Below are 26246 nucleotides of genomic sequence, written 5' to 3' on the forward strand. Positions count from 1 at the left end.
TACAGTTTAATGTAAAGTCTACAAGGGAGTCTAAAGGGGAAAAAAAAAATCCACTTACCAGTGAATGCAAGTCGCTACTTTTTCCTGCCTTTCTATACCGCTCCAGACAGGAAAGCAAATGTCTTTCAGGCTGCTTCTCCTTCCTTTTCCCATCTGGGAATCTCTTTGGTTTTTTGATGATGATGAGTTCTGTAAATGCCCAGAAACAAGCAGAATACCTGTTAAAAACATGGTTGAGTGGGTAGAGCTTTCTTTACTGAAAACTGTTATCTAAGTATCACCTATGTCCAGTCTCACATGAATAGGGAAGTGTATGCAGAGTATCTGACAGTGTCTCCATTTCTATGCATGCTGTTCACTGGAAAACTTCAGATTACATCTGATGTTTTGAAAAGATATCCTCTCACTACAGTAAAATAACTGTAAGGAAACCAAACTTAATTCAAAGAACTTCATAGGGCTTTATTATTCAGTAGGTTAAACACCTTAGTAGACCATCAGTCTGGCTTCAGATTGGATTAGAGCCACCTCCTGCCTTCAGGTCCACACTACTAATGCTACTTGTGCATTTTAGGTATTCATTTAACTGTAAAATGCATAAGCAATCCCTGAAGCTGTGACTGCTTTCAATGAGCTGATGCTTACAGAACCAGGTGTCCTCTAGTTTGCTCTTACTCCTCAAATCCCCGTTTGCATTTCTTTCTACTCAGCGGCCTGTTATGAGAAGAAGCAGGGAGGACGGTCCAATTTGTAGCCCCGAAGGCTGTGCAGTTAGGACACCTTCATAGCTAAGGGATGTGGTGGCTCCCTTCTCCCTCGCATTGGGGAAATTCTATAGCCCGGCTTTGCGCTTCTTGGGCAAGTTTTCTAATCAATAGGCTGTTTTATAAGAGCTGGGAAAACCTCTTCCCTTGCTACGTTTCAGGTCGAACTCAATGCTATTTGTCAGTGTTCGTTTTGGCTTGAGGATCACAAGGCCTAATGGATTTGCTCTTTCAGCAGATTTAAAGAGGTTTAAACTTTAGAAATTACAGTTTAAGTGCCTATTTCTTACATGACCTTAAGCATCTATCAGCTAGAGCTGTAAATTTTTGGAGCATGTGCAGCGATATAGCTTTATTTACCAACTATACACAGACATTTCCAGACCAGAACACCTCAGACTGCAGTAGGCAGAATTGAACCTAGACATTCAATCTCACCTAATTCTTCATTATTTATCACAGTGGCCATCAGAAGAAATACTCTTACTTCAGAATCTATTTGTAAGAAGTTCACTTTCCACAGTAACAGAACAATAAATTAGACTATTTCTTTCTTCAAATGTAAGCATCTCTGTGTTTGAAAATTGGTGATGGATAAAGATTTAAAAAAAAATTCTGAAACACAATTTTACCCATAATTTATCTATAATTTTATGGATTAACTATTTTGGCAAAATAGTAACATATATATCATTGATATGATCCATCAGATTGTTTTCCACGAAAAAGAGACGGATTTGTTTTATCCAGCTGAACTGCAAAAGTTAAAGCAGTATCCAGTAGATGTCCTTCAGATTAATAAAACTATCCAGGTCTTAAAGGAAGCTGCAGATTTCTGATTCAAGATTATAGACTGTCAATGGGAAATTAAAAAAAAAAAAAAAAAAAAGGCATTTGCAGCGCTAAGAAATATATGGATCAATTCCAAGAATTCTGGACATTTTAACCATATCCTGATAGGCATGGTGAAACAACGCAGGATGAAACTATTCTTCAGATATAAAAATCAAATAATCAGAAGTGTTATCAACGCTACTTTTCTCATCAGTACATGAAAAGCTAAATGCCAGCATTCTTCTAATAATCAGCTACACACCTGTATTTGAGATGTCAGCTTAGTATTGGTAATTTTATCAATTGTCATCCCCTGTCTAAACTGCCTGTAGTGAAGAAGGTGACTGAGAAGTTTATGTTAAACAGCTGTTACGCCATCTGGCATCTTTGACTTCCACGACCCTTTTCAATCTGGCTTTCAGCCTAGGTAAGGTACAAAGACTACACTGGCTTAATTGGTCTATGATCTCCTCTTGGCAAAAGACAGAGGTCAAGTTTCCATACTGATTATTGTAGATTTGTCAGTGACCTGTGTTAACATGAACCATTAAGTTTTGTTGACTCATCTGCAGACACTGGCAAGGATGGCCAAAAATCAGCGTAGTGACTCTGGTCTCTCCTCTCCGGGAGGTCTCAGAGGGTGATGTCAGACAATTGCTCATCTGCCCAGAGGGCTCTCGTGAGCAGGTTTTTCATCATTCTACTCAGTTGCCTTTCTTGTTCAACGTTTACGTGAAGCTTCTCAGGGACAGAGCAAGACTGTTTGGGGCTGTCATGTCATCAAAACGTATGTGACATTTACCTTTGTTCATCGTGCTTTTTCATCTGATGCAGATGGTGAAGTTGACCCATCTCCCAGCACTTGACTAGTTCAGAGATGGGGGCAGCTGGACTAGTTTAAATTCTACTTGCACTACTTATTTACTTTTAAGAAGGTTATTAGTGAGTGTGGGAAAGCAGAAGGTGAGGGTGGCTTGCAGTCTGGTAAGCCACAGCTGCAGGTTTAAAGTTCAAAAGAATTATTCGGCTCAGTTATATAGAAAGCCTGCTCTCAAAACAGCAAGAGAGTCGCTAATTATACTGTTTGAAATGAGGAGAAATTAAAACAATTTCTTAGTCCACGAGGAATACTTCAATCCTGAAAATGTGAATTTAGCTATTTATCCTATTACTAGACTTTTCATACAATTCTAAAATACGTGTACTATATTAGGGTCAAAGTAGTAGTACATGGTGGATTTTTTTGTTAATATACACATATCTTGAGTTCGCAAACCAGGAGTTTCATACTTGAAGCTGCTTATGAGGTATTAAATGAAGCATTAGACAGTGCTGAAAAAGCAAAACTGCCAGTGATTATTTGCTAATAAAAAAGATACTAAATGATTATGAAGTTCAGGCAATTATTCAATTATTTTAAGGTAGGTTATCAATAGTTCATTGCTGAAACAAAAAATATACCTGGTTGTTCACTGACCACTCTGCTCAAATAAAGCTATCACTGTTATCAATCCTTTAGACTTCCTTCACAGAACTTGGAAATATGTTTGCATCACCTCATAAAGCGCATGGGGGAAAGCGGCAAATCTGAGTCGTATCATGTTTGTCAGTTATGGCTATCCAACAAAATTTGCCATTTCTTTTGTGGAAGTGTTCTATACCATTGTGGCAGGCAGCCAAACACCACACAGCTGCTCGCTCACTCCCTCCACCCTCCCGCAGCAGGATGGCGGAGAGAATCGGAAAAAAAAAGTAAAATTCATGGATTGAGATAAAAACAGTGTAATAGAAGAGAAAAGGAAAGGAAAATAATAATGATAATAATAATAATGATAGAATATACAAAATAAGTGATGCACAATGCAATTGCTCACCACCTGCCAACCGATGCCCAGCCAGTCCCCAAGCAGCGATCGCCCCTCCCCGGCCAACCCCCCAGCTTATATATGGAGCGTGACATCATATGGTATGGAATAATCCCTTGGTCAGTTAGGTCAGCTGCCCTGGCTATGCTCCCTCCCAGCTTCTTGTGCACCTGGCAGAGCATGGGAAGCCGAAAAGTCCTTGACTACTAAAAACACTACTTAGCAACAACTAAAACATCAGTGTGGTATCAACATTACTCTTGTACTAAATCCAAAACACGGCACTATACCAGCTACTAGGAAGAAACCAGGACATATACATATCACCTTAGGAGCTAAGCAGTGTTTAAACCTTACAGTCTTAACATTTACAGAAATTTCATATTGAAATTGCAGCACTCAGAAGCAGAGCTTTACATAAATACAATCTACAGTGCAAAAATATTTTTAAAATAATAAGCAAGCACACTGCAGATCATGAGATAGCATGCCAGAAAACAACTATGACCATAAAAAGAATACATTTAGTAGAAATAGATTTTTAGGCTGTGCACCAGACCCAACATTTGCCTGTTTGGTGTTTTACCCTCACACTAGATCACATGCATTAATTTATGCATTATTCTATTCGACCCAATGCTCTCATTTCTCCCCCAAAGCCCTTTCTGCCCTGTTCCTCCTCGCAGAATGCCTAAGTTATCAGTGGCTATGAAGTGCCGAAGGATCCTGGAGCAGGTAAGGGCAGAGACCTCAGGAGGATGCAGGAGGAGGTGAAACACAACAAAGGGTTTCTGGGCCCTCACGACTGCAGGACAGAGTGGAAACTGCCCAACCTCTCCTCCTCTCTAACTGTCCATCTCCTTCACTGTGAGCTCCTGCTGCTAGGTTTTAATCTTCTCTAATTCAAGTATTATGAGATTCTTTGCTAGCAACAACTTAAAACCAAAAAAATCTTACTTCCTCCTGTGAGATCTGGAGAACGGAAGTCAAGAAAATACTTTGAGGACTCAAATCTTCTACCTGGTCAGACAAAAGAGACAGGTGAGGGTGGTTCCCTGCTCTTCCCTAACCAACCAATTTTATATGAGGAAAACTGAAAAGGAAAGAGTATGAAGCTTCTAATATGCAAGCTCACAGTCTGTAAGAGGAAGGCATTTTTGGTGCTCCTTGAACAATACTGGCATTCAGACAAAGACGGCCAGAGGAATACCATTAGGCTACTCCTGTTTCTTGGGAAATTACACACTAATGTCATCTGAGCAACATCATATCCTTCAAAGTCCCCAAGCCACTGGAATATCAACATACAGAGTTCATACATTTGACTTCTTAACAGGGGAGGTATTCAAGTTTGGAAGCATGACTACAGCACAAAGTAAGATTAAAGCACATACATGAGTTCAGTCTGTTGGAGTTGTCAAAATCTGCTGTATAAAACAAAACCACTATTCTTCCTCTGCTCAGGATTTTTGTATTTGTTTGTGGCCATGCTTAATTACAATGCTTTAAATCCAATAGTAATCTATTTCTCCCACTGAAAGTAAAGCAAGATCATGCTCAAAATATAAAATATATTCAATTTTCCTGCAAAAATTACACAAGTGAGTATCTAGTATACAAAAGATATGTATCGGAGAGTATATCTGTGTGTTGCACACAATATAAAGGTATTTCTAGACTTAAGGTGTAATTACAATTACCAATAATTTAAAAGGTAAGCTATTAGAACAATATGAAAATTTGGGCAAAACGAAGCAGTACATGAATACGAAAAACTAGATAACGTTTAATGTAAAAGATTTTCAAACATGTAGGAACAGACATGAGAGGCATCAGCTTGCTCCTGTTACTGATGCTATGCATTAAGCATGAAGACATGATAAAAGCCTTTTAGTGACCAAGATGCCAGCTTGGAGGAAAGTGATTTTAGACTTTTTCCTCCTGGTGTCACTACAGGGCTGAGTTAAGGTTGAGTGTCTGAAGTCTCTGCTTCTGTAATTTAAATCCGTTTCAAGACTTCTTTCTAAAATGCATTGCAAATGTAGAAAAAAACTATTGTATCCTTGCCTCTAAATTATTGATAAATACAGTTGCCTTAGTATGCATTTTTGAAAGGTCTTTTCTATATTTATCTGTTGAGGAACAACAAATACACCTTCCCCTCTCCTCCCACCCCAAGTTCCATATTTTCCACTTTATTTCTATTTATACCGGTATGTCTTTACATGTAGGAAGAATAATTTACTCATTTGAAAGCTCATTAATTAACTCAATACATGTGTTTATTGCTCCTTTAGAGAATTCCATTGCCCTGTGTATGCACAGAAATCTTCAGTTTTCTACAGCACATTTCACTGAAGAAATCTCCACTTGAATTTTCTCCTCATGAGTTCTATTGGGTATTTTACAGTAGTTAGTCAATGTAGAAGCATAATATGTATCAACTGTAATTCTGAAAGCAGGTAAGAGTTTGGATGGACCTTCAGTTCAACATGTTCATAATGAAAAAACTTATACTCCCACTTAGTTATTTGCTAGCATGCAGTTTTAAACATTTACAGTTACCTTAAGCAATTAACTAATGAAACTTCAAAGGCTTCAGAAAGAAATCAAAGCAGGCTTCTAAGTCACTGACCATGTAACAAATATGAGAAATACAGTGAATTATAGTGATGTCTTAAATAATATTCATTTTCTTAGTATTTAGTTACACATGTACTGCATAAATTAATTATTTCAGAGTTCTAATTAAAGACTATTAAGAACTAAAAACCCTTTATTTTTCTCTGGAAAAGTTTAAGTCTTCATCCTACCATTAATATTCAAACTTTCATCAGTCTCTACTTAGAGAGGTGAATATTGCGGTGTGGAAATTCACTTTTCATCAGAATAGATGGTCAACTGTTCCACTGCTGCAAACCTGAATTTCAGAAGTCTCATCTACAGCACAATTACATATCAAATTCATAAAATATCTGTATTTCACATAGATTTTCAATACCTAGCAACACAAAGTTAACTCAATCACAGTATTTATTACAGAAGTTGATGTCATTTTTTTTTTAAGTACTGACATTCACTGCCAAATACAAAGGAAGTTCCATCCCTCTTTGAATAAAGACGTAAGGTCACACATTAGCTTTCCACCTGCACACAGAAACAGATGTTGCTGTTACCTGACTGATAAAACTAATGGACTTGTACATAAACAGAATGCAAGAAAAGGTGTGTTCCAAGGAAAAGCCAGTTGGAAAGGTGGCCTTGAACTATTATTCATGATTTATTCTATTAGATTGAACAATTTGTTTATATATGCTTATACTGATAGTATTTAATCCTTAGTTAATTGTACAGTTAAAAATAGTTGTTTATATTTTAACTATGCCTTACTTTTTTGTAACTGTAGTTTTAACTTTGTTTTTAGTTACCATTTTCTTCCAGAAATCTGTCTCCCTCTAAGGGAAGTTTTCAACAGGGTCTGCATCCTAGAAAGTCACCCTTTTCTCAGATAGGACTCACTGCTGGTTTAGCAAATATTTAATTTTTGTTTATCTTATCTGAGTTACAGAAAACTCAGACAAAGTGTAGAGAGACAAAAAAATAAATTTTGGCCTGATGATCCTATTTTCTGTAGCATGGATAAAGAGAATATGCAGTAAGGTAGCAGTTCCGAGTATCAAGAAACTGAAGAAAGTTTACTATTTTCTGTCCATGGGGTGTTTTGTGTTTTTCTGCCTCAAACTCTTTAATGTATAAACAACAACAACAACAACAACAAAAGCATCATAATTTCTTTTCACTTAGTTTTAAAGAGGGTTGTTTTTTTTTTTTCTTTCTGATTAGTGCATAGAGGGCTAAGCATTGCAGGTCAATGAATTAATATGTCCAAGATTATATAAACTAGGGACTTACATTAGTGAAGTGTTTTCCGATTTTAAAAACTGTTATTGCCTGAATGCCCTCCACTTCTGAACATCATACTCCACCATTTACATAAAAATCATATTGGCAACTATATAATAGGTTATATTTATACGAAAAATACTTGTAAGCATGTACCTTCAACACATTAGCATTTTAGATGATCAAAGAACAGCAAGAGTTTCAACTTTTAAGCCCAAGCATGTTAGCAATAACATTCTTTTTATCACTTAAGGAACTGATATTTGAAAGTGGTTTTAAACTGAAGTTATTTCAGTAAACGTAATGTCATATCACTCAGGAAATCAGTCAGAACCTCAGCCCTGGTATCACCCCAAATTGACTGGTTACCAACCATCATATCATGTCTCAAAAGACAGCCAGTAATGGAGTGCTTGTCTTAATCCCATTTATAGGGCTGTATTAGGCGTGACTGGCAATGTCCATCTTTATATCTAATACAAATGTCAGAAATACACAGAAAGGTTTTACTCTCACATTATCCAGGCCAATTAAAAAGAACATTTTGTGTCATACTGCCTTCACGATACATTTTTGGCTTGCCTAGTTCTTAACCTACTTGGATAGGTGACAATGGCATCTACCAATGCCCAATGGATATTAATGCTTCTACTGCTAAAGCATAAAGAACAGTTGAAACTGATTTCTCGTAATATTAAAGACTAAGGCATTCTTAAAAGAGAAGAGAGGAAGTAAATCCCCTTAAATGAAAGATATGCAAGTTATACATCAAAAAGTGTGGATCCTCCAAACTGCAACTCCTTTCCATGAGGGAGACCTGACATCACAAGGTTGCAAAAAAATCAGATCATCAGCCTACAGAACATCTGTAAAACATCTGTCAACTTGTCAGCTATATGCATAGAAAGTGAAAAAAAAACACAGAGCCAATCTATATATTTAGTAAATACAGTTTTGTTTTTCATTGTCCTCTATCTGTACCTGTATAAAATTTTTTCAACTGTGTTTATTCTGCAATCTTGTAAAAGAAAAAAAAAACAAAGATATTTTTATTTTATGTTAACCAAGGCTGAGCTAAAGCAACTGGCTAACTTCATCATAGTCTGTTCCTGAACTCAGTGACTCATGAAACCAAGTTCAGAACAGACTTTCACAGAAACCACAACCTTTATATACTGAGTATATACAAGCACAATAGAAAATACTGACAATGTAGCTCCCCGTTTGGCTGTAAGGGCTAGTTTGGGAAGTGAAACAAGCTCCAGTGACCAGAACTGCCAGACTGTAACATCAGGAAGTCCCTGATTCCTGATCCTGAATGAGTAGTGTGTTTATATATATATATGAAAATCCCTGTGAGGATTTGCACTTTGGAGCGATAAAGAAAAGCACTGCTGTAAGACACACAGTTGTGACAAAATATCACTACTTGATCTTCATAAACATCATTCTTACATTCTTTGGATCTTCTTTAAGAGAACCTCTGAACAGCCCGGTGACTTAGATGTTTGACAGGACAGGTGTTTTGTTTGCCTCTTCAAATAATCTCAAGATCTACAAGCTCTTATACATCACACTGTCTTCGTACCATTTGATATTAACAAAACATACTAGTTGCGCAGTACAAGCAGAAAGTATAGCATCTAAGGGGTACATCTGTCTTCCATAAAAAGAATAAAAAACCAGCTAGAACATTAAAGGCAAAATGGATATAATGATTAATTCTGTAATCTTTTAAAAGATGGTAGCCTATATATCTTTAATATTTTGACGCTAAAATCCACTTGCCTGGGATCTCAGTTATTTCATTTTATGAGCGCTATCATGTTATTCAAATACAAGCACAAAAACAACTAGCTCCCATAAATCCAGAAGAAACACAGCTGGTCAATATAGTAAAATGGCTTGAAAAGACTTAAGATTTCCTTTAATATACGCTGCCTTACAAACATTACTTTAAAATTCAAGTCCTCTTCTGCAAACTGTCTTTTTCCTGGTCCACCATAATATTAATACTGCTATTAATCCACTTTAATATATTGTTCACCAACATGAGGCATTTCCACTTGCAAAAAGTAACCTCTTCTTCATGGAATTACTATTCCAAAGCAAGTGAGAGCTCATATCAAATATTTAAATTGGCAAGTTGGCTTAAGTTTGCTTCTCTAGTAAAGAATTATTTTAAAGCTCTGAGCTTATGTAACCAAAAACTAAGATAAAAGAAGAGCTAAGAAGAAAAACCCTCATGACTACTTTTTTTTTTTAACATAGTCTTTTTTTATTCCTAAAACTGTTCTTCCTAACCTACACTACTCATAGATCAAATTTGGAATAGCTGTAGTTAAGATTTACATTTCCAGATTATAAATTTATAAATCTCTTTAAGAGATCTGGATCCTTTGTTTAGTTTAAGATTTGAAGTTAGCAGTTGGGGAGTTCATGAAATTTTCAGAGATAACCTGAAAGTGTTTGTCCAGTAACATCTCTATTGACCGGTTCACTAAAGCTCTACTGTAAGAAAACATTTCTCTCTCAGGTGGCATTAAAACGGATTATACAGTGTATTGAAAAGGACACTGAGCTATTTTGCCTACATCAGAATAACCCTTCACTTGTCATCAGTAATATTTCCTCTTCTAAGCACAGCCAATGCCTCCCAGGCATTCGTCAAGTCAAGTCCCAACCCTCACACCAGTAAGATACTCAGAGTGGAGGGGCAGGAGGAAAAGCAATCTCTCTGGCTTCCATGTTAGCTAAGAAATAAAAAAAGCCAATGAATAACTGTTGTCTTTACTGAGTTGGACCTAATGACGAAATAGCCAGGCAATCCGTCGTGGAAGTGCAATGTAACATACATACTTTAAGTATACACTTTCATATTTTACATGTAATACACAGATGAGGAACATTCAGATCAGAAGTAGAAGAATATTCCCCTCTATGTTATTCCTTTTCAGACAGTTGCCATCTTCTCCTGGGACACAAGTAGCAGTTAAAAAGGTGAGAGAAACTGCCTTTAAAGCAGTATTTGGGTCTGCAATGGGTTTATCAGTGGCAGAAGCTGGAGAATATTATAGAACATAAAAGCTCACATATCTGATAAGGTATGCAGTTTATGGGGGCAATAAGTAAGTGTGGGTTTTTCTTTTCTTCTTTCGAAGTATCTCAGTACTGTTGAGAAAAAAAAAAAGGCAAGCAGTTTGTATCTTTAAAGCAGTCAAAAGACTTTAATTAGCTCTGAATTAGGGAAGGGGAAATAGTACATAAATCAAGGTAGTGCGGTGAAATGTGTTTAGCAGACATGCAAAGCACATCCAGTATCATTGGCTCTCTTCTTCTCTATTGTACAAAATCATGAATTAGATACTCAGGACCAAGATAACCTAGGATGGAAATATCTAGGGGGCTCTTAAGTATCTCACAGGTCTGTTGTATCCCATGATACAGATTTCCTCATCAGATGCAATTTCTGGCACACAAAATGGCGTGAAGCTATTATTTTAGATACATTGTTACACCTAACAGCCTACTCCCGATCCCACTGAAACAGATCAATAGGTCATTCAAATGTAAATTACTGTAAACAGATGACAACAATACAATCACCCAGAAACATTCTGCAGATTTCCTGACAATGGTGTTTTTAAGACTGGTTGGGCATTAAACAAGCTGCTCTTGTATAAAGCCCTACACTTCAGGAAAACTTAGGAGTTACATGTGGCAATTATTTTGGCAGAAGATGAGAAGAAAACCTGGAGGTGCAAATGGTAAAAAATAGATATTATTCCCATGGCAAAATAATAAAAGTTAACCAAGATATAGAAGACTTAAGCAGATAAAATATTATAAAAATAGCATGCCATTTATCTCTATTTTCCAGTGGTCATGTAAATTTAATCCATAACACCCCAGTAAAAGTAATTTTTTAAATGCACAATTTGCCAAAACAAATTAAAATTTCATTAATACTTTGGGGTTTTGCCAAAGAAATATTAACTAAACAGTTTTATGTTTGTGGCATGTGCATGAGATATTTAGGCCAACAAGCTATACAACGACAGGGCAATAAACAGCATTTTAGCTAGTCATTTGTATTGTACATATTAGTTAAAACAGACATGGATGAAGAAATACTGGTTTTGAGCAAGGGAAGAACATTTCCCCATGTTTTACCTACTCAATGCACAGGTACCTTCCTCCTGCACATCTTTTCTACACTACCTCTACATCTTAACTGCACTGATAAGAGTTCTCCAGCACCACATCGGTTTTTAAGTACCCTCTCAAGCTCTCTCTAAAATGTCAGAAGTTTCCTTTTCTCTCTCATTTCCTTCCTTTCTGCTTGTATCATAACTTTTAATCTTTATGGTATTTTAAGGGATTCTATCCTATGAAATAACAGGATATGGGAGGTTTTTTGCTTGAACCTCCTGCCTCTTCTGTTGCTTCACTTGTTTATGACTGGGACAAGCCCCATAAAAAGGGGAGGCAGATAAGACACCCTTTTTTGGTTTTGAATATACTGCTTTAGCCTTCACGATTTAAACAACTAATCAAACGTTTTTGTTTTAAGCTCACACAAATGACATCAGGTTTTGTTTCAAAGAACTGAATCGTCTGCTTCTCAAGCACAACCAATCTACTACGAGGAAAACCAGGTATTTATCTGCTACACTGTTGTGTACACTCTATTTATCAATCACACATCTTCACATGGTTTCAGGTCTCAGCTTTGACTTAGACTTTTAGCTGTAGATTTGCAAAGTTTTTTCATCTATCAACTTCCAACTGGTAAACTGAAATGATGCTACTTCTCCTCTGGATTTTCTGCCACCACTTTTAAAATAGAGCTGCAGGATTGATGCTTGTTAGGGTTTTAAAGCCAGTTTCCCAAAACTTTTTTGGAATTGCATTCTGTGCTTATTTTCCTTAGTAAGCTATGATTTATTGGCCAATTTTAACCCAGTGTGACAGAAGGATAGAGATATCAAAAAGACAAAGTTTCTACAAGGTTTGTTTGTGAAAAATCAGTAAGAGTCTGAAAAACTGGTATAGGGAAAATAGCCACGTTAAATGTTTCCAACGTGAAAAGGCAAGTGTGACATCGTTAGCTGTGTCTTCTTAGTGGCCAACATGAATGCATATGCTTGTTAACCAGACAAAAAGATGTACTCTTAATTAAGGGACACAAGGACAAGCTGAGATTTGTAGTGAATTTGTACTGGCTGAAAAGGGATAGTTGGGCAACTGGAAGCATTACAGAATTATAAACTTCAAAGTGAATAAAGGAAGAGCTGAAATTACTGCAGTACAGGGATCAAGGAAAACAGGCTTTCATTTTTACACTTCATGAAAAAACATGTTGTCTGTCGTTCGATGCAATGTCTCACGTTGACTGAGATACTAGACTTACTAGTATTGAGGCAAATCATGCCTGACAAATTTGGTGGTCTTCTACGACGGGGTTACAGCGTTGGTGGATAAGGGAAGAGCAACTGATGTCATCTACCTGGACTTGTGCAAAGCATCTGACACTGTCCCACACAACATCCTTGTCTCTAAATTGGAGACACATGGATTTGACGGATGGACCACTCGGTGGATAAGGAATTGGCTTGAGAGAGTTGGGGTTGTTCAGCCTGGAGAAGAGAAGGCTCCAGGGAGACCTTATAGCAGCTTCCAGTACCTGAAGGGGGCCTACAAGAAAGCTGGAGAGGGACTTTTTACAAGGGCATGTAGTGATAGGACAAGGGGTAATGGCTTTAAACTGAAAGAGGGTAGATTTAGATTAGATAGAAGGAAGAAATTCTTCACTATGAGGGTGGTGAGGCACTGGAACAGGTTGCCCAGAGAAGTTGTGGATGCCTCATCCCCAGAAGTGTTCAAGGCCAGGTCGGATGGGGCTTTGAGCAACCTGGTCTAGTGGAAGATGCCCCTGCTCCACTGAGAACCCTCTCTATCTTCTGTTTGATTTCTTCTTCGAATTGTGGCAGTTAGCAAGCTATTTAAGGAGTCCATCCCTCCCAGGGTTGGATACTGGCTTTGTTAACATCGAAATGACTGGGTTTTATCACCCTTTTTTTTTCCTGAAACAGTAGACAGGTGGGGAGTCTGCACTCCCTTGGCAGGGAGCAGAGGAGGGAGTGTTCTCTTCCTACGATCATAGTCAATAAAGCTTCTGTTGGACCTGTCCTAAAATGTACAAGTGTTACTACGCACTGGGAGTCCCCAGGTTCTCTGATACTAGCAAGAATCACAGAAGTACTGGGGCTCAGTTTTTACTAGAATATTTTCCCCATTCTGTCATCAAATCAGTAAGAGAAGTAAAAAATACTTGATATGCTCCACTTACGTTTGCCTATTTATACTGCAGGAGCTACTCTAGGAATACACCATTGTGCATTTAACTTTAATACAGGTACTATTTCCCCTTCTTGCTTATAAGAATGTTATAGTCCAATCACAGTAATTCGTAACTTTTTCTCTGTAATAGGCCCATTAGAACGAATATTCTGTCAAGACAGAAATTAGAATGCTTTTGACATAATGTTTTTGGCAGAACAGCTCAGGGTGTTTCTTCTCAGCTTTGGAGGCTTTTTAATTGCTTAAGTTATTTCAAAGTTTTCCTTGTTATCGATATTAGTCTGACTTGTTCAGAATTTTAGACCTTCCTTCCTCTGCTTCTGTAAGTGTGCCAGATGTCCTCCATTCACGTAAAGTCCTATGGACCCTATGATCATTTTCAAATACTAAGAATTCAGAGAGTTTTTCAGATAACTCCACAGCTAGCCTACTATAAATTTCATCACATTATCCCGATTTAGATGTGTATTTTATTTAAATATCCTAGACCTATTATTTTCATTGCCCTAATAGTTAATAGAAATTGCTTTGTGATCATGCTGGTGACCAGATGACCAATAATTTAAAAATTAGAAAGCAAAGACATTAAACATTTCAGCCTCATTTATTTCACCCATTATTTCCTTATTCACTTGGTTAGGCACTAGAGCCGTACTTTCCTTTAGCTTTCCCTGTTTTCAAATGTGATTTCAGAGTATTTCTGGAACCCTTAATATTCCTTAACTTGTCCAAACATTCTTATGTTATTATTTTATATCCATTCTTAACAATATCTTCTTCCATGTTCTTGTACAATTCTGCTTTGTTTTTCAGGTCACTGAAAGGCCCTGGTAAATGTATGTTTGGTATCTTGCTCTCCTTTTCAACACCAAACAGACCATTTCTGTGCCTTTGGGATGTTCCCTTTTCAAAACTGCCATCTCTCTACCCTATCTTCTTTTACTCCCAGTGAAATGTTTTCCTCAAGGAATTCTTCATATACCAACTAATAGATACTAACTTCAACTAATGATACTAACTTCATGGATTTTTTTTAATCCAGATTTCTACTGTTTGAAATATTTTCTTTCTCTAGATATGCTATCTTGGTTTTCACAATTACTTTCATCCTAACTACTAACCTGTTCAATTGCAACTGGTTCCTCAGAAGCAAGCTTAAAATAGCTTCATCCTCAGCGTTCTTGCCAAAAGCAGAACCGCTCACATTCTTCATGGGCATGTTGCTTAACCCTGTGATACTGAAGTCTTTTTTGTGTATTCAGAGAGCTTGCAACAGCAACAAAGTTTACCCATTACCAAGCCACACCACTGAACACATCGCAAAATTCTTTGCGTACCCCTACCAACACCTGTTGGCTGTCCGAGCCCCTTTTTTAAAAAACAGAACCGTTCAAATCAAAATCCAAGATGTGATATGAAAACAAAGACCAAAAGCACTTCCAGTAATAAAGATGATTATTTCTCACAACATAAGGTGAGAAAAGAAAACATAAATTACAGCACTGACATAAGACAGCATCTGCACTTTTCTTGGTGCAGTCTGTCCCTAAGCAGTCCTTTAGCAATGTGGAACTATAACAAGGTCTGGGTGAACAAAAAAAAAAGGTGATAATTAAGTAATTAAGCACCATCTTGCTCTTCAGCCCGTGATCTGCTTGATGTATTCAGTAAGACTAACACGTTACCTCCTATGACATATAGGATCTTGCTACAGCTTCCCATAGTGTTGACAGTGGAGCACTCAGGTAGCTCCATATGCAGAAAGCGAAGCAGTATTAATTGTAAAGCACAACTGGGACATAACTGCAGAGCCAACTGCCTGAACCTGATGCAAACCAAAAGAAACAGTGAATAACTTCTTCCATCCTTTCTTTATAATCCCTTTCAGGCAGTTCAGATAAACCCCTCATTTTCAATTTTTTCCCCACTGACAGTAGAAAAAAACACAAACTGTTTTCAACAAAGGCAGGACACTGACACTCAAATTATGAATTAAGAGTTTACTACTTTGATGACCTCATTCTCAAGTTTTCTTCATGTAATCCACTCCTGAGAGAATGTTTTGGGACTGACCGTGTAATTTACACCCAGGCAAAGTGTAAATGATAAAACACTAGCACTGTTTCACACAAGGAGATAATTACAATCTAACACTGTTTTGCATCCACTGTGAATAGGTGTAAACAACTGAAGAAGATATGAATTTATGGGAAATTTAGTGAATAACTTTTTTTCATGAGTCCTTAGTCCTTTTAGTATTGAGATGTTAAACAGACTGCGTATCATCATGCCAAAAAAATAATATTTAACATCAAGATCTATTGTAAAAGTGCTAAAGGAAGATTTTTTTATAGTTATCATCATCTTTGTATATTTACGTATAGCGATTTTATTTATTTCATTAACATACTTCTAAGAAGTATGAAGATAGTAACACCTCTCAATCAAACCCTGGTGTTCTCACTTTTTCAAATTTTTTCCTGGTGACTCATCCATTCTATATCACAAAAAGAATTAAGATTCTCCTGTCCATTTCTTTGCCTCATCAAGGCACAGAAAGTTGCGGAAGTTTATTGTTTTGAACAGGGCTAGTTAAGCTTGCGTAAGCACTCCTCACCCTACTGCAGGCCCCCCCTTGTTTAAAGAACGTTGAAGGTGCAGCCAGTCGTCCTTCTGGCAGTCGCAGGCAGGTGCTTTCGGGGAGTGCTGCACCTCCCGCCTTGTGCTGCAGGCCCACCCCCCGCTCCAGCAGAGAGAGAACCGACACCACAAACGATGGAGCTCACACTCCCCTACGCAACTGCTTACCACCTCATACCAGCTAAGCAATTAATGAATTAAACGGGTTCACTGCATCAGTACGGTACCATTTGAGAGCAGTGCCTTCCTAATCTGGACAAGGTCTTTGAGAGTAACTCCCTGTAAAACAGGGGGTCATGCAGAACTAGGCCTAAACAAATGGATTTGTCTACTGAAGCATTTTATTTGCATTTTGACCAAGGATTTAGTCTTTCGGGAAGGACGCATTTGCAAAGCTTGTCTTATTTCCAGACAGCTCAGTTACCACCACAAGGTACCGTACATAGCGTACACAAGATCGCTATGCGTTTGTGGGAGCTTCAGGTTGCCAGGTCTACGCACCCCACTTCCAGCGCAGGCAGGAGTGAGGCTGCTGACACACCATCAGCTCCAGGGTGCAATCGAGATCCAGACTCGGGCAATTAAATTAAATGCCATCAGTTAAAAGGGTATGATTACTCCTCTCAGTGTGCAGCAACAGGATGAAAATTAAATACATCAAATACTAAGACAACTAATGTGCTGTTCTACAACTGAAAAAAAAGGCTGATAATCAATGCGGTTTAAGCAAGTGGTTTCCACAAAGCCTAACCCAGCTCAACTGCCTCTGCGAGTCCCACCAGCAGAACAGCTGAGCAGGACTATTACTTTCCGAGTTGAGTTAATGGGACAGCAACTGAGGAAAAAAGGCAGATTCAGAAGAATGAAGCAAATTCACTACTATGATTTTGCTTTATGGGGGTGGGAGCTGGTCATCACAAAAATCAGAGAATAATCTAGTTTGGAAGGGACTTTTGGATGTCCCCTGGTTCAGGCCCCTGCTCAAAGCACCGTCACTTCAAGCTGAGTGAGCACTAGAGGGGGATTCCAATCGCAGGACCACGCCGTAACTTTTCTCCAGGCTCCCAGTGAAAATCTGGCACCATGTCACCGTCTCCGAGAAAGGAGGTTAAGGAATTGTTCACCTGTTCCCCATTTTGTATTGTCTAAATGTGTGGTGGCAGTTTTAGCTAGCATACTTGAATAATATTTATCACATCATCTAAACTAGTGTCCAGAGATCTTTAATTATGTCTTTAATTAGGACTGGACACACACTATGTGAACTATAGTATGACTGGTCCAAGCAACTTTTTATAATTGTATTTCTTGAGCAATTACTGTCTTTTGAGACTAATAACTTCAAAAACAATTACCGAAAAGTTTTTGAGAAAGCAGCTTTTCCTGCACACTTTTTTCACATTACGGTATTCATTAAAACAGCTGGGGCAAGCAGGGAGAAAGTATAAGCACAGGTAAGGGCAATTTAGAATATTGTTTTATTCAGTGTAAACACAAGAGGTTTGTTTGAGGCATTTACTCAACTGTAATTATCTGATCTTGTATTGAGAAAGCATGTGTAGGAAATGTTTTTTCAATCAAATGATCAAGAAAGATAATCCAAAGTGCTCTACATCCAACGTTGCAATTAATTCTCTTAAGCTTTAGTTTTATTCTCATTAAAAGCACTGTGAAATTCTGTGAACTATACCTCATCCTGCTGCAAGTATTATTTTGTATATCGCCACTGGAGCATAATAAAGCATTGGTTCAGTTATGTGTAATGCTGAGAATGATATTAAGCGCAGCTAATGCTTTCTTTGCATTTAAATAAATTGTATTGACCAAGACGCTGTTTTTCAGCAGGCAGTACACCTACAAAAATCTGTTGGCATTACAAAGTTATGAAATAAAGAATGATACAACATGACAGACCAGCATTTGGAACATACTTTTAAAAACATATGCAGTAGAAGTCAAAATCTGCCTAGAGCAAAATTTTGCCACAATGTTTATTAATTAGAAAAGCCAGATCTGATATGTGATTTGGGTGTACACACCATGTGTCTTTCAATATGTCACTGCAGACAGAACATTTTATAACCAGCTTGCCTTTCATGAAGTAAAACTTTCATAAGATAATGCACATGCCACTGTGTACATTATTAGAGAACGATAAATGCATCTAATCAAACTGATCAACTTTTATGACACTATTAACACCATGAGATGTGCATGTAAATGGATACGTATGCAGACATGTTCCTTCTAGGAGGTCAATTTATGTTTTCAGACGCTGCACATAGAGCTGAACGCTAAACTCCTTTTCAAACATTAAATTTCATTTGGAACAAGTAGACCACTCTGTTTTAAATTGTTGACCTTAAATAGCTGATCATTAAAGTGTCAGCCATTTGTCTGAAAATACTAAAATGGATTTTGGATGGCTTCCAGAATCTCAAAGAATTATGTGTCAATGTAAAATGGATTATATATTTTTTTCAGTGATGAGTCCAGCCTGTCAATTTCATTATTTCCCTTCTTGCTGTGCACCCAAAATATACATAATGCTTTGGAAACCTAAAGGTCAGCTTTAGGTGGTGCCAATTACACAGATAACTAGCAGTGCTGTACCTTCCCATTTGTTCCGTTATTTCTGCTGGCAATGTTAAAAATGAGTAACACTTACTGCTCTGTCCAGTATTGAGTTTCTGATTCACTCTGACAGGATACCATTAGCAGTTATTCAGACTTTGGCTGGATGCTAAATTTCATTATATTATCTTTTAAGGTAATACTGAATAATACCGAACAATTTAGTTGGAGTACTGCATGCAACTCAATTTCCTCTGATGTGAATGGAAGTCAACGATGTGCAAGAAGCCTCAACAAGACATAAAGCTCTTGTTCTGGAGTAATAATATGTAAACAGGAAAAATCAGTTTTAAAATAATAATTAACAGCTGCCTGTGTTATTTAAGCAACTAAGAGAATCTACACTAACAAAGACATCTGTAAAGATTTTGTTTTGTTGACTTTGCAGGGGATGAGGGTTCAAGATCTCTTGAGAAGCATACCCAATTGAAAACATTTCACAATCAGAAAAAATTTTGGTCATGTAATCAACGATGCAAAAGCATCCTACCAGACACAGTACTGTTGTGTCATATGGACTGCAAGTGCAAATTAATTGTTACAATATCCCAAATATTGTATCACATCATAAAGGAACTATTTCACGCAGTAAAATTACAAAGCAAGAATCTTAATCTCTACACTGTCAGAAGGCTTTCCAGTTATATGAGAAAAAGGGTGGGGGACTTTTGAAAAAAAAAAAAAAAAAAAGGAGAATGGTCTGTTTAACTTTTGGCATCCTCTTAACCTCCTAGGGTTAGCTTCTAGCAATAGGAACATATTTAAATAAGTAGGTAGGTATTTACAGTCTAATGACTTTCAAAAGGCCCAATCTGCCTCTAAGTATTGACGTATTTTTAAAAAAACCTTAACATTACTATCGTTTAGAAGTAAGATTTAGGTTTAAAAAACAGCCAGGCAAGTGCTTTAGGCACTGGGGTACACAGTATAAAAAGAAGGCTTAGAAACTTTTCTCAATTCTAATCCTCTAACACCCAAAAGAATTTTTTGACAGCTTGTTGAAAATTCTGAAAAAAAGAATGCTTTTCTGTTACCTGAAATTGCTTTTACTTACCAGTTGTACAAAAATATCCTGTTTTTACAGAAATTAACACAAATTAGATATCTGTATGGAAAACTCCTAACTTCCAGACCATGTAAAAGACCATTTTTGAAGAGTAACTAAACCTGTTCATATAAACAATAACAAATCATATCATGCCTAGGTGCAGTCCTGAATGCATTACACCAAAGCAATTGCTTTCTTTTTTTAAAGAAAGGAAACAAACATCCCTTCTTCAGAAATGGGTTTAATGAAAGAATTGGTACAATCCACAAATGTTTTTAGCTTTCATGAAAAGCAACTGATGGTCTGTTTCCATACACATTATTTTTGTAACACACATTAAATTGGGGGCATATGTAATTTATATGTATACATAAATGTTGCCATCCTCCCAAATACACAGACTGTTGATGCACCTGTTGACACCAATAATAAGACTCCAGCAATGCACTATCAGGTTATCAGCTATTAAAGTTTGTAAGAATCAAAAACTCTAGGCTACTACGTGACTATTTTTGAGCTCTTTTAATTCTAATAAATCTACAAAGGCAGGTTTACAGCTAACTAATCCCTTAATCTCCCAACTTCTGTCCCAATAGCTAGATACCAACATAATTTTGACATCTGAACAAGAGTAATTCCGAAGTATAGTTAACAACAATCAAGTGTTTCTGAAGCTTCTTAACAAATGCACTTCTATCGGTTTACTTCACTACACAGCTTATCAGGAATGATTTATGAACAACAGTTGGCAAGACACTTGTGTAAACAAGAGTTAACTTTACAGCCTTGTGATTAGAGGAGATGTGTGAACAAGGTGCAGAAAAGCCTGTTAGAGGCCCAAAAGCTTGCAGTCATATTGGTGAAATTAAAGCAATTTTGCAAGAAGTGCTTACTTATGCTGATACTTGGCAGAAAGACTGGACAAGTGATGTGCAGTGAAAAAGCACATATTTCATGAGCGTTGTATGTGTGCACCTGTACTGGTCGCACATGCAGAGTGCTTTTCAGGATATCAATTTTTTTTCCATGAACTACAACTCAGCTTGTGAAAAGTGCATGAGATGCTATTAACTCAGAAGGAAGTATGCAACCACCACATGAGCTTTTATGTTGTAAGTAATAACTGCATTACACAAAGCCACAGCAAAACATTAGTTCACTGACACCAGTTTATCTGCATTCTTCCAATCAAATGCAGACTCATTCTGAACTTGCTATATGTTATTATGAAATTGTAAAGGTAAGATGTGGCTTCCAGAAAGATGACAGAAAAACAATGTTATGTAAAACTGTGCAAGACCTTCATTGATTTTCATCAGTTTTGCATTGCTGGAAACAAGGCAGTGAGACAGCAGGGTACCTAATCAGTAGGGAAAGAAATCTCTGTCATTCTTTAACAGTACAGTTCCCAGGATATTTGGAGAAGCAAATGGAGTCAAAATAAAACTGCAGGAAGTGGAGGGCAAGAAAAAAAAAATTGAATTAATTGAAATGTACATTAAAAAACATGGCTTAGAAACTTTGATGGCAGAGACAATATTACTGCCTCTGGTTCTGGGAAGATGAAGCCAAGCAGCACATCAGGAGAACCCTGTTAGAAGTGAACCAGGGTTCCTGGAGGAGACCATGGACAAAGCAAAAACATAAGGCCCCCATGCAGATCATGTCATCTAAATATGCTGACCTCTCAGGATCCAACAAGATCTGGAAGGCGGCCTTTACCTCTTGTTGTAACAAAAGGCAAGCTTGCCTAGGTTTTTAATTCAGCAAAACAAGATTTGCCTGAACCTCATGGAAGCACAATAAAACTGTGTTTCTCCTAGCCCAGCTTTTTTGGCTAGGAAAAAAGCAATGCAAATGTTTTCCTTAATTGAGAAAAATATATTTTATTACATGGCATGAAGATTTATGCCTCAAGACTATTTTAAGAAGTGGTTTATTTTCTAGCATGCTATCAAATCAGGATAATTTTTGAGTACAAAAATATGAAATTACTGTAAGATAAGCACCAGTGACATCTGTACCCCTCCCACCCCTCCCCCCAATCTGGAGAGCATATTTCCTCAACACTTCTGTAAACAAGTACACACATATGTAATGATCTTTCTTATATATAAATGTAGTTAAGGAGAAAGAGATTTAGATTTGCTACTTCAAAGCCTTTTAAGTTGCACAAAAGGAGGGGGTGGAGGGGTAGAAGACCTTTCCTTGAGGGCCCCCCAACAGTCTATGCCATAAGAAAGATTATTTTAGTTACTCTACTTAGATTAGAAATGGATTTCTCCAAAGATATTAATTTGACATGTAGAGCCTTGTCCAGAAAGCAGGTACGAGAGACTTCATACATTTCATCATTTCTCTGATCTTTTAATCCATATTCGTGCCAACAGACCCACTACAGAAAATGGGATCAGGGTGCTTAGGTGGGTAAAAAAAAAAATAATTAAAAAATGGTTTACTGGCTTGTATTAGGATTACTCACACAAGAAATGAGTTCCACGATTATAATCATAGCTAGTGATGTTCCTCGTGTGCTTGAGAATTTCTATGATCCAGCCTTGGACAACTGATGAGTTGGGGATTTTCATAATCTTGTCATAAAAATCTATGCATAAGAGATTAGAAGGTGGTTCAGCTTTGTTCAGTGAGAAGCTATAGTCCACTACCCCTGCCCCAGCATCATTCCGGAGAACAAAAAAAATCACAATACCATAAGACAGCTTTATCTCTTTCTCTTGTCAGATTGGCATTAAGATGGCTATCTTCATAATGCTGTGGAATAATTGTGGAATTAAAGATTAACTTTCTCCTTCCCTTTACAGAATCTTACTTTTCCAACTCATCAAAAGGATAGCACTAGTAGATCCAATTTTACATTTTAAAGGTGCTATTAGCAATAAAAAAAAATTTCCAAATTCCTAAATATTAAAGTAGGTTCCCTTTGTTCAGCTTTCTCATTGTCTTTCCAGAAAGTTACTTGGCTTCTTTGTTTAGCAAATGTTTCTAAAAACGGTTTTGTCAAGTATTTTTGTCTCCCACGCAAAAAAATGCACCACCAGAGACAAGTTGTTACCCTGAAAACAGCTCCTTTATATATGTTTATATACAGCTTTTTTCTTATTACTGACAAAATGGTAAGAATGTCAAGTTAGCTACAGATAGACATGGTTGTTTTTTTTCTTCCTGGTGCTATCAGATTCTATCAAAAGTTTTGCATTTTGACTATAACTATTTTTGATTATAAACTGGTGCCTAAAAGCTTCCTCCTTTAGCCACTATCAAACTAAGTGCTGAATGGATCAATAAATATATAATAAATATTAAATTTTGAGCACTCATCTTCAAAATTCCTTGCAAAAAGTTTAATTCTTATAACTTCCTTTTCTCAGATGAACACGAATTATAATATAAAAATTGCATCACGGGCAGTACAGAACAAAATTTGGTATAAGTATGCTACATGTGCAACGATTTTAGTCTTTGCATCCTTTGGTCTTTGAACAGAGATGGACAAACCTAGTTTTGCTCAGAGTCAAAGCAATCATTTCATCTATGTGCACACATAGGAGAAGGGCATGTGGTATAACTTATTCTCACTATATTCGGGCCTGTAAGGTTCATGGTCTCCTTATGCTGCCTCCACATTGGTTCCTGCTATCCAATGTCCCTATTTTTCTTCCATGACTTAACGACCTGCTTTGGCATTAGCAGTATTCCAAGGTCATCAAAACTGTCAACCACTCTGAAAACTACAAAGGAAATTAGACAGCAAGAATCTGTTTTCAAATAATCTCATCTTGGATGTCATTCTATGATATGCAAAGAATTGGTTGACACAAACTTGGGAGTCAGTATCGCTTTGATAACCTGCATGAGCTATTAAATGACTGGGTAAGGTCAAAGACAGTGCTTACCTCTAAGAAGTGAGATGAAATCTCTTTCCTGATGAAAATACTGACCCGAAGGTAAAAAGGGGTCTAAAAATCCCCAAAAGATTATCAACTGATCAAAATGGATCGCCTTGCTTAGTGTAGTTCTGAAGGGGTTTGCTTGTTGAGATCGCTCAATAGTATTAGTCACTTGTTTTTAAAAGCAGAGAAGTGCAAATACTACCTTTTATGTAATAGCTTAAAACGTGTTAGGGAACTCCCCTAAGAGATATGACTGAGAACTAGAGATCTCTCACATCCTGCATGAACAGTTCAATTTCCCAGTTATCTTACTAGATCAGGGTAAATCTGTCTCTCTTGCTAGATCTTTTCTACTTTGTATGACGTTAATATTAAGCCAAAGAATGAGTACACCACACTATCTCAGCGCAAAGACAGTGGTAAAAGAGGATATGAAGGCACAGAGGAAACTTGCTAGTGAGAAAGGTACGTCTGAAAGACTTACAGATCTAGACAAGCGCTCAAAAAAATCTAAGTTTTGGTATAGTAGACCATCACCTGCTCCACAGGTAGTTTAGGATTAAGTACCAAGCACCATCAACTTTTACTCTTACAATATTGCATGCATTTTTTTATCTGCCCAGGACAATCCCTTTAAAATATCATTAACATCAATATAGAAAAGAGAAAGAAAAAAAAAAAATGTAGTGGTTTGTTGGCTTTGTAAGCTTTAGCAAGTTTTGGCAATATCTCAAATTTGGATTCCCTGGAGTCAGCACAACTCTTGGTTTAAACTTCTATGTTTTTAGATTATAATGTAAATAGTAGTTTTACTAATTTTTTTTGGTCAGTATGTCTCCATAACCTACTAAGTCCAATAGGCATGCTTCTGTCTAAAACTCAGTTATTTTCTTTGGATATTTACAAAGTCCGAAAGAACAAAAGCACATTCTGTGCACTAGTCTAGAGGAAATGATAATAAAAAAACAGTTACAAAGCCTGAGATGAAAAAGACAGTCTTGAAGGACCCCTTAAACCGATTTCATAACAGCAACCCAAATTATTGTTAACATCTACCATCTAATGCAAAAAAGTGGGCAAGACGAGGCTGCTAAACACTAAAGCATCAGATAGGCCCTCCAACTTATGTGTGTACACATGTATTTTTCCCCAACGAAAGTGTATTTTTGTAGTTTGTAAATTTACTTATTTTGGAAGCTTTCAGAAAGATGATTTTCAAGGAAGTTAAATCTGGGCCAAATAAAAAACAATACTTCCTTTCAATCACCACAGGAAAAATGCCTCGCCGAACACCACAAGAGTCAGCGAAACACTGATTTTGTAAGTATTTTATGTTTTGTTTTTTTTTAATACAGGTAAGACTTAAGTCCTCCCACGACACTCAACATTCCCGGTAGCTCTCATTTTACTTTAAATTGACAGAGCTGAAAGTTTAGAAGTACTCGATTTAATACTGGCATTGCTCCTTAAAACGAGGGCAGGGAAGCAGGGCCAGCCCGCCCTTCCCGCCCGGCAGCGAACCCAGCGGGCTTCGCGCCTCCACCCACCCCCCGCCGGGAAGGCTCTGAGGCGGCGGGGCGGGCGGCGGGAGGGAGAGGAGAGGCGGCCCTGCCCGCACCGCCGTGCCACCCGCCCGAACAGAAGTCGCCTCTAGCAACGGGTCCAAAGTGAGGGAAAAAAATAATTAAAAAAGCCACCACCTTCTCCCTGCACAACCGGTGGCTCAAAGAAAGTAGGACCCCGGCGTCGGGATGAGGTTCTACCTGCACGCCCGGGCACGGCGACCTTTCCGTCTCCTCCGACATGCTCCGAAACGCGGGGAAGCGCCGAGCGGTCACTGACTTCGCCCCTCGCCGGCCCCGCCCGGCGCCAACGCGGCGCCCGCCCCCCCTCCCCCCACCACTGGCGGCTCCGCTAACGAGGCGGCGGGGGAAGGGGTGCTGCAGGCGGCCGGGCAGGTACCGGGGGCCTTGCCGCAGCCCAGCTGGGGGAAGCAGGACGACACGAAGCCCATTTACCACCTGAGGGAAAAGGAAAGCGCCGTTGCTACAGTAGCCACCTCAGGTTTGTCGCTGCCGCCCTTGGCAAAGTGAAAGGGAGGGCCCCTGCCCCGTGCCCGCCGCCCGGGGCGGCCCCGGCCCGCCAGGAGAAGGAAGGCCCCGGCCTCGCCCGGCCCTGGCCCTGATCCACCCGGAGCAAAAGCCGTGCTCATCTGGGGCTACGCTGAAAAAAAGACACTCCAGCAAAGAGGTGTCAAGTACGTTTCCCTTGTGTTTGAATATGA

General features: G+C 38.0%; 1 long non-coding RNA gene across 1 annotated transcript in view; it reads right to left on the bottom strand.

Annotated features, from left to right (window-relative positions):
• LOC142082208 (uncharacterized) overlaps positions 1-25775 on the bottom strand; it is a 189918-nt gene extending 164143 nt beyond the window's left edge. The window contains exons 1-2 of the long non-coding RNA XR_012673615.1: positions 25726-25775; positions 59-189 (exon numbers count right to left, since the gene is read on the bottom strand). This is a non-coding gene — a long non-coding RNA (uncharacterized LOC142082208). The remainder of the gene's footprint in view (positions 1-58; positions 190-25725) is intronic.
• Positions 25776-26246: the final 471 nt, after the last annotated feature.

Source organism: Calonectris borealis, chromosome 4 (assembly GCF_964195595.1).
Source record: "Calonectris borealis chromosome 4, bCalBor7.hap1.2, whole genome shotgun sequence".
Lineage (NCBI taxonomy): Eukaryota > Metazoa > Chordata > Aves > Procellariiformes > Procellariidae > Calonectris > Calonectris borealis.